Here is a 10,336-nt window from a genome sequence, read left to right on the forward strand (position 1 = left end):
TCAAAGATGATAAATTGTTTAGGATGTTGACTAGATAGAATTGAAAAGGAGAATAATGGAATCAAGGTGTAATTTTTTCTTCTCTCTAATGCAATAAGACAACAATAGACAATGCTAAACAAGTTAAAATCTTATTTATTCAAAGCAAGTCTTCAAGGGGCATATTGTTTCAAAAGAAAAAGAAAAAATTTAATGACATTAATCAGAAATCTTCCAGAGTCAAAAGCCCCCAAATGATGTGACAATCATATTCAAGTGTATTGATATTTACCCACCTCACCAGCATTGCTCATGGCAAAGAAAAGTGTCCCTGCAACAAGGAGTGTATCACCAATTAGAGGTTTCAAACCTTCTAAGAGACAAATACAAGTTTGTGTGATAGTTAATACTGTACTAATAAATAATAATGTAAAATTTTCAGTAATGAATTAGAAAATGCCTCAATGACAAAACAAAGCTCTAGTTCTAGAATTTTCAGGTGGATTAAGTCATACTCTATTTTGCTGAATTTCATGATAGTTATGCACTAATTCTTGGAAGATAAAGGTTTTTGGCACCATAAAAATATGTCGCACATAACAGTCTATGCATGCTTTAGACCTTTAAGTTCAAAAGAGAGAAGAGATCATGGTGATACTGTTTTTGTCCAAAGCCTAGATTCAGAAACTTCCATTTTCAAGGTTATCTTTCACTAAAAATTGCTACTTATCTGTTTCTGTTCATTTATTCATGAAAAAAATCATTATAATAATTGAATTGATGAATGGTAGGATGAGAAGGGAGAGGATTTTTACCTTTAGCTTTGATAGGGTTTCTATCATGGATTTGAGCAAGTTGATGTCTATGAATTTCTAGCCCAGCCTTTTTTTTTTTTTTTTTTGATAGGTAAAAAAAGTTCATGGTAAATCAAAATACCAAAGAACACGATGAAATTTCAAAAATTCAAAACCTAGAACTTTCTTACAGGTAGTTTTATTTGACTTAAAAAGATTAAAAAACTATCTGTTTTTTTAATTACAATTTCTGCAACAGCACATTAACAAACGAATGGACTAAAAAACAGATCTACAATAACCATGAAAGAATCATCATCAAAAACTAATTCCCCAAACAAAGAATCAGACCCGTGGAGAGAATAAATTAAAAATTAAAAATTAAAAACCAAAAAAGAACAAATCATAAAAAATAAAAACAAAAGGACTCGGATCCAATTTTCTAAGAACCCTATTATTATTCTTGGTTTAAACCAAAACCTACGAATTTCATCACAATCATCAAGAACCCGGATTCATAACTCACCTGTAGGGGGGCGAAAGTCTACCGATCCCGGCGAGCAAACTCCCAAGAACCTGATGCGAGTCCCTCTATCTTGCAGCAAACCTAAAGACTCAGACCTCTCGTGCTTCTTCCGTGAGAGAATAAATTCAAAATTAAAAACCAAAAAGGAACAATTCATAAAAAACAAAAGGGCTCGGAGACCAAATTTTCCAAGAACCCGACTATTTTTCTTGGTATAAAGCAAAACCGACATCATCAAGAACCCGGTGGGATTCAACTCACCTGTAGGACGGCGCAAGTCTGCCGATTCCGGCGAGCAAACTCCCAAGAACCCTGATGCGAGTCCTCTATCTTGCAGCAAACTTAAAGACTCCGACCTCTCGTGCTTCCTCTCCTCTCCTTGAAGAAGTCCTTCCGATCCCAAGGCAGTGGTTTTGACAGCATGAAAACCCAGTCAATCGCAAGGGCAGCCCCGCCCCTAGCTTAATCAGCCAACCACACAGCCCTGACCCAAATCTAAGGTTTCCAAAATCCCACAACCACAAAACCACTACGCAATAAGTTGATTCCCCGAGCTTCCACACCGAGATCGAACCAAATCACACCGTGCCCTAGCCTCTCGGCCAATAAAACTCAAAAGTCCTCCGCCTTTCACTTCCCCTTCTTTCCGCCGCGCCCTAGATTCCACTTCGGGGAGACGCCACCATAGATGAGACACAAAAGCCTCGTCTTCCTACCTCCAGTTTCTTTCACTTTCTAAGCTAGCAGGGGAAAAAATTTGTTTGGAACGAGAAGGTGAGATCGTGACGACAATAAGGTCCATAAAAGAGAAGAGGAGAAGAAAAAGAGGTGAAAGAGAGGAAAGTCTCGAGACTAAAGAATGAGTATGGTACATCTATATGTCAGGTCATCAGCTTCACTTAACCAGAATTTATATAATATTTTCATGTCCCAATAATTAATTTCATTGTCCTAGTTTATTTATTTTCAAGTCTATTTAGCCATGTTTTTTTAAACTTGAACATAGGGTAATTTTTAATTTAAAGATCGTTTCTAAATTAGTGAGAAAAAAAGTCATAACTAAAAATCTATTTGACAGTAATTCTAATAAAAGTATTGTTCTTAAAAGTGTTTTGTTTTTATGAAAAACAGTTTTATGAGAATAAGAAAAAATGATTCTAATAATGTTTTTGATAATATATTGTATAAGTATAAAAACACTTTTAATATTAATAAATTACCAAAAATGATATATAATTTTAATTACAAAAAGAAAATAGTATGATAAACAAAAAACTTTTCAAAAGAATATATATATATATATATTGTTAAAAAAAACTAAAAATAAATTTTTTATTTAAATAAAATTTTGAAAAATGTTTACAAAAGGATTAAATAAAAGATAATTTTGAAAATAAAATAATATATGATTACCTATTAATTTCTCAAAAAAAAAGACTTTTCTAATTAAAATTAATAATTTTTTATCATTATAATAAAATGTTAAAAAATATTTACAAAAAAACATCTAAATCAATAAATAAAAAATAAACATTGAATAAAAGATAATTTTCAAATAAAACAATACATGATTGCCCAAAACCCACACGATAAAACCCCAACTTATAGCAGATTGAGTACATATCGTCTTCCACTTTGAATGGCTTCATGTATTCTTGTTGTTTGCCATATCCCATTCTATGATGATTTCCTCCTTCTACTTTGGCTTCTCATGGACCAATCATCGAACACCTGGTGGATGCAAACACAGTGGGAACTGAGAACACTTGGTGTATTGCCGATTCCAACTCCTGAAAATCAAATGATCTTCCTCCATAGACCAAGGATTTGAATACTGATATTATGATCAGAAAAACTGACCTATTACAACATGCATAAATGGGACCATTGTTCTTCTCAATTGAAATTGTTGTTCCCATTATGCTTCCCTTAACCTCAACACAAAGGTCATAAATAGGCTTAACCACACGGTTCAGATATGCATTCTCATTCGAAATTGACGGCAACATAGGGCGACCTATGTTTTCATCAATGTTAATTCTCAAGAACTTGAGTAGATAGAGGCTGGGGTAGAATAATTTGCAATCCGAAATTGGGCATAGAATCTTGAATCCAAACGATTCGATTTCTGGCTGAACAGAGGGTCTTCCTATTATGCAGTCTCGGATAGAGAGCGATGGATGAAGAGAATGAAGGAGAGAGGTATGAATGAAAGGGAAAGGAAGGTATCGGGAATCACTTGGGGGCATTTTTGGAATATTTCAAATTTTTTGAAGTGTTTTTTTTAAAAAAAAAAACACCTGTCAAGTGATTCTCTAAAAATCACTTTAAGTGTTTTTCCGGATTTTCAAAAGTGTTTTTAAAAATTTGCCAAACACCTTATTTTTCATCCCAAAAACACTTAAAAGTGTTTTTAAAGATAGAAACACTTTTGAACATCACTGCCAAACATGCTCTAAATTTTTTTTAAATAAAAGTATTTGACAAGATGTTTTAAAAAATAGTTTTTTTAAACAAAAAAACTCATTTATAAATTTAATTTTTAATAATATAAAATCAAATTCAAGTTAAGTCATGTTAACAAAATAAAAATTAAATCTACAATTATCTATAAATTAAAGATAAATAAATTTTTTTTAATTATAAAACAATTTTTTTATTCTAGTGATATAAACATTACTAAAAGATAAAAATAATTTTAATATTCAACCATGATTTCTCATGCTTGTTTTTAAAAACCGTTTTTAAGTTAAAAAATAAAATAAAAAATTTATAAAAATAAGGGTATTTGGCAAGTCATTTTTATAAAACGAATTTCTTGGATAAATATTTTTTTTTTTTAAATATATATTTTCATTTTGTAAAAATAAATAAAATTAAATTTATATAATATTAATTAACTAAATTTAATTGAAGTCTTATTGAAAATGAAAATGATTTTGTAATTATAAATAAATTAAAAAAATAGATTGTTTTTAGTAAAATATAAATACTAATATTATAATAAAACCATAAATAATATTTTTAGTAGAAAATATACTATTTTATTATATATTAGAAACATAAGGATATTAACATCTTTGTATATTTTTTTTGTTAAAATGAATAATACTAATTGTCAATAGTATTTTATTTAAAATGAATAATGAATAAAGTTTTTTTTTAACATATAAATGAGCAAGTTTTTTATTACATATGCGCATATTTTCATTTTGTAAAAATAAATAAAATTAAATTTATATAATATTAATTAACTAAATTTAATTGAAGTCTTATTGAAAATGAAAATAATTTTGTAATTATAAATAAATTAAAAAAATAGATTGTTTTTAGTAAAATATAAATACTAATATTATAATAAAACCATAAATAATATTTTTAGTAGAAAATATACTATTTTATTATATATTAGAAACATAAGGATATTAACATATTTGTATATTTTTTTTTGTTAAAATGAATAATACTAATTGTCAATAGTATTTTATTTAAAATGAATAATGAATAAAGTTTTTTTTTAACATATAAATGAGCAAGTTTTTTATTACATATGCGCATATTTTCATTTTGTAAAAATAAATAAAATTAAATTTATATAATATTAATTAACTAAATTTAATTGAAGTCTTATTGAAAATGAAAATAATTTTGTAATTATAAATAAATTAAAAAAATAGATTGTTTTTAGTAAAATATAAATACTAATATTATAATAAAACCATAAATAATATTTTTAGTAGAAAATATACTATTTTATTATATATTAGAAACATAAGGATATTAACATATTTGTATATTTTTTTTTGTTAAAATGAATAATACTAATTGTCAATAGTATTTTATTTAAAATGAATAATGAATAAAGTTTTTTTTTAACATATAAATGAGCAAGTTTTTTATTACATATGCGCATATTTAATATTCAATTTTGAACATAATATTCTACAATGTTTTGATTTAATCTACAATTGATTGGGCCAATATTTTTATTACAAATCATTCTTAAAATTAAATGATTTATTAAATAATTAAAATTATTAATCATGTCTTACTTAATTTATAACCTATTTACCTAGTGAGAAAATTTTCAAAAAAATAGGTGTGTGTATGGGTTAAATAGTAAAGTTATGACTCATGATATATATGTTTTTTTTTTCAATGATTAGATTTATTTTTGAGTTGCAAATTATTTCAAAAAAAAATTTAAACTCATTAATAAATTCAATAAAAAGTACCACTTGATTTGAAGTTCATTTTTCTACTGAAAAAAAAATTATAAAACAATAATTATGTGCATAAAATAAATAATAGAGTTATTATAAACCAATTTTTATTCATAAATTTATGGTTTTAATAAGTTTATTATTTGAGTTTTAAATTATTTTAAAAATTATTAGAGTTGTTAATGAATCCAATAAATGAAGTCTTATTTAATTTGAAGTTCATCTGCCTATTGAAAAAAAAAAATCATATAATAATAATTTTATATAGAAGAGAAACAATAAAGTTGTTTTAAACCAATTTTTATTTATAAATTTATGATATTAATGAGTTTATTATTTAAGTTTTAAATTATTTTTAAAAATTAATAGACTTGTTAACAAATCTAACATATTAAGTCTTATTTAATTTGAAGTTGATTTGCCTAACAAAAAAAAAATCGAAAAATAATGATTCTATGTAGAAGAAATAATAGAATGTGTGTTTTTTTATTAGTTTTAAAAATCGATGAATACAACTTTTACTTGTTATTTAAATTTTATTCTCTATTTCACTTTGATTTTAAAAATTAGAATCAGAGAACAATAATTAAATGGTATTATGAATTTTTAAAAACAATTTTATGTTTCTAAAAAACAAAAAGTTGTTTTTAAAAACTCCGCTAAACAGGCTCTAATTTTTTAAAAATGTTTTTAAACTAAAGAACAAGAAAGAGTTTTATGATGTTTTATTAAAACCTAAATCATACTTTTAAAATAAATTTTGGTCTATAGCTTATTAATATTATTGAGTTCCTTCTTAATATTAATTAAATTGGTTTTTGAGTTTTAAATTATTTTTAAAAATTAATAAATTTTATGTATCAAGTATAATTTGATTTGAAATTTATTTGTGTAATGAAAAATTTTAAAGAAATTAAAAAAATAGAAAAATACATGTAATATAAAGGAAAATCATATTTTAAAATTTTTTATATCAGTATTATATCGTAAAAAGAGAAAGGGAATGGGATCATATTCAATTTTATTTCTTTTTATTATTTTTCTAAAATTTTATGTGTTTTACTACTGTTTTTAAAAACTGGTGAAAACAATTTTTACTTGTTCTCTAAAAACTATTCTTTATTTCACCTTGTTTTTAAAATCGTGTCCTAAGAACAACGGTAAAACAGTGTTCAGAATTTTTTAAAAAGGTTTTTTGTTTTTTTATAAAGATTGTATGATATGTAATAAGACAAACATTGATATAGACTAAAAAACATTAGAAGATAGTTTCACTATACACAAGATACTATAAATCCAAAGGTATAGAGATACAACATTCCTATTACTTCCAATACATAAGTACTTCATCATAGTGGGAGGTTTATACTCTATATATTATGATGAAGCAATGAGTGTGTTGGTGCTCATAACTCGACAAGGAGCTATGAATGATAGTTAGAATCGTTGTAATTTTAATGTAGTCTGGGTTCTTGTAGAAGCACCCGAAGGGATAAAACCCATAAATGGAAGTTGGTCTACAAAAGGAACAAAGGAGTAGATGGAAAGTGATTAGGTTGTAGCTAAAGTTTATAGTCTGAACATTGTTTTGAATATAGGAAACCTTTTCACCAGTAGTTATAATCAAATCCATTAGAGTACTCCTATCCATTGTGGTGCATCTCATTTGTGAGATATTACAATAAGATGTCAAGATAGTGTTCTTAAACTTTTGTCTTGATATTAACATCTATATGATGTAACCATATATTTTCATAACAAATGGTCTTGTGTGTACAAGAAGGTGAAGGGAAGTGTGGTAGCGCTCTAAGATCTTGTAGGTAGATAACAATCTACTCATTGAGAATGATGTAGAGATATTTTCATCAACCAAGATAAGTTTTTCTACTCAATTCTACAAGGGACACCATCTAAGTTTATCTATCTAAGTTTATTGTTTGTTCCTTTGGTTATTCATCATTGGGACACCATCCTAAGTTCTAAGTTTATTCTTTGTTTCTTTGGACTTTTATCATTGGGATGCTATCATAGGCTACATCTAAGTTAATTATTTGTTCATTTGGTTTCTAATTATTGAGACATCATCCTAGGTTCAATCTAATGTTATTCTTTATTTCTTTAGACTCTTATCATTGTGGTACTATCCTACCTTGTATCTAACTTAATTCAATTTTCCTTTGGACTCTTATCTAAATTTATCTATGTTCCATTGGCTTCTCATTATTGGGACACCATCATAGGTGTAATCTAAGTTCATTATTCGTTCCTTTGGATCCTTATCATTAGGACGTTATCCTGGGTCCTATCTAAGTTTGTTATTTGTTCCTTTGGTTTCCTATCATTGGGATATCGTCATAGGTTCAATCTAAATTTATTCTTTGTTCCTTTGGACTCTTATCTTTGGGACATCATCCTAGGTTCTATCTAAGCTTATTATTTGTCCCTTCGGTTTCTAATCATTAGGACACCATCCTAGCCGCAATTTGAGTTTATTCTTTGATCCTTAGGACTCTTATCATTAGGATGTCATCTTAGGTTCTAGTTAAGTTTATTATTTGTTCCTTTTTTTTTCCTAATCATTGGGATACCATCCAAGGTTCAATATAAGTTTATTATTTGTTCCTTTCAACTCTTATCATTGGGACGCCACCCAAGGTTCTATCTAAATTTATTATTTGTTCCTTTGGTTTCTTATCATTGGAACACAATCCTAAGTTAAATCTAAGTTTATTCTCTGTTCCTTTTAGAGTTTTATCATTAGGATGCCATCCTAAATTGTAATACCTAGCACCAATGAATTAAATAGGCAATAATGATTATCTTAGTACTTAACTTTAAACGTGCTCAATTAGATGTTAAAACTAGTTTAGTGTTAATCCTGTTTAATTATGAATTAAACTTTGATTAATGTTAAGTTAGATTAGTTAATGAAAACCATGCTTATTAGGTTCTTAGGGGATGATTATAATTATGAAAACCTAAAGGACTAATGGGTAATTATGGGTTTAATTTTTGATAACCTGAAGGACTAAAGTGCAAAATTGGGAAGTTGGAGTTAGTGGCAGCCAAGTGGCTTGCCACCTCCTACTTGGGTGGGTTGCTGGCCGCCATGTGGCCTGCCACCTTCTACTTGGCTGCATGGAGAGCCCTATATAAGGGCATGCAACTCATTTTGCACCATTTTACCTACAACAACTTGGGTTAGAGAGAGGATCTAGAGAGAAAAAGTGTAGATTTGAGGTAAGCAAGTTGTTTAATTTAGTGCTTTCGGTTCATTTTTGTTCCTAATGGTGTACTGAAACAAATTAATGGTAAATTTTTTGTAAAAGTTGAGTGTAATTAGCTATAAACATGTTTTAGTTAAAAATCAAAATTAATTAAGGATTAAAGTATTTTAGCTTAAATATTTTATTAATGGTAAGATCAGCATAAATCTTTGTTTAATTTGGTTTAATTGAAAAATAGATTAGTAAACATGTGATTAATTAGGTTATTTGGACCCTTGGGATTTGTTAATGGGTTAGGCTTTAAGAAAATCAAAACAATTAGTGTTTGGTAATTAATTAGAGAATATTAATATGCATTATAAATATTGTTTAATTCAATTCAAATTTGATTTAAAAACCTATAGGCATGTAGATTAGAGAACATTAGAATTAAAAATTAGCAACAGTAAATTGTATAAATTTTCATCATTAGGAAGTCTAAATTATGTGTTTCATTTCAATTCCTTGTAATAGGTAAAGATCGCCTACATAGAAGAATCATAGAAGGAAAGTCTGTGTAAGGTAGGGAATTTTATGCTAACCCATGGTGTATCTGATTTCTTTCCTTGAAAGATTTATTGGAAATTTCATGTCATTTCTATGATTTCATAAAATGTTTTAATGTGTCATTGCATCTCGGTTTATTGTGTTGAAATGTTACATTGAGATTGGAACTCATATTGGTATGAAGATTCATGGTTCTGTGTTGTGGAAATGGTTCATGGTGTGGTTGCATTGACAAAAGGATATGGAATAATCACAGATGATATTCAAAGAATTGATTGGTGGGAAGTATTTGTGCGATACTACAGGCATTATCCTTTGATATATTATTTATGTGGGATCGTGGGTCCTTGGGTGAAAGTCCCTAAAGCCCTCGAGGAAGACACTCCGATGTGGGTGTATGGGGTTGGTCTTGCCCTTGGGTATGAGTCCCAAAAGGCACGGGGTATGACTTGCCCTTTGGTGATGTCCCAAAATAGTCATTATTATATTGATAATGTATCTTGTGGAGCATTGATATATGATATATAGATTGGTGGGGGTGACAGTTTATCAGTCGTGAAAGGATGTACAAGGTAAAGTAAAGATGAAACCAGCAAACACATGCATGCATGTTTGACATGATTGCATATTTGTTAATGGTTATAAAATGTTTATCATGCATGCTATTACATGTTTAATTCAAAGTTTTTAAGTGTATGTTTAGGATGGTTATAAACTTTCCTACTGAGTTGTGAACTCACCCTATCCCTTCCATCTTTAAATGCAGGTCAAAAGACCTATGCGGGAAATAATGCTTGAGCATTGCTTTACTATGATTGGATGTTGTTTGCTCGCATTGATGGTGTTTTGAGGCTTTGCCTTTGTATTAAAGACCAAATCTTTTTTTAGGAATGATGTAATATATATATTTGTTAGGTACACTTGTAGTATGGGCTACCCGTAGTGAACCATGGGATTTTGGTATATGTAAATTAATGTAGTACAAGTTTCTTTTGTGAAACAAAACATATTTTGTTAACAAATAGTTACGAAGTTTAATAC

The sequence above is a fragment of the Vitis vinifera genome, chromosome 19, assembly GCF_030704535.1.
Source record: "Vitis vinifera cultivar Pinot Noir 40024 chromosome 19, ASM3070453v1".
Lineage (NCBI taxonomy): Eukaryota > Viridiplantae > Streptophyta > Magnoliopsida > Vitales > Vitaceae > Vitis > Vitis vinifera.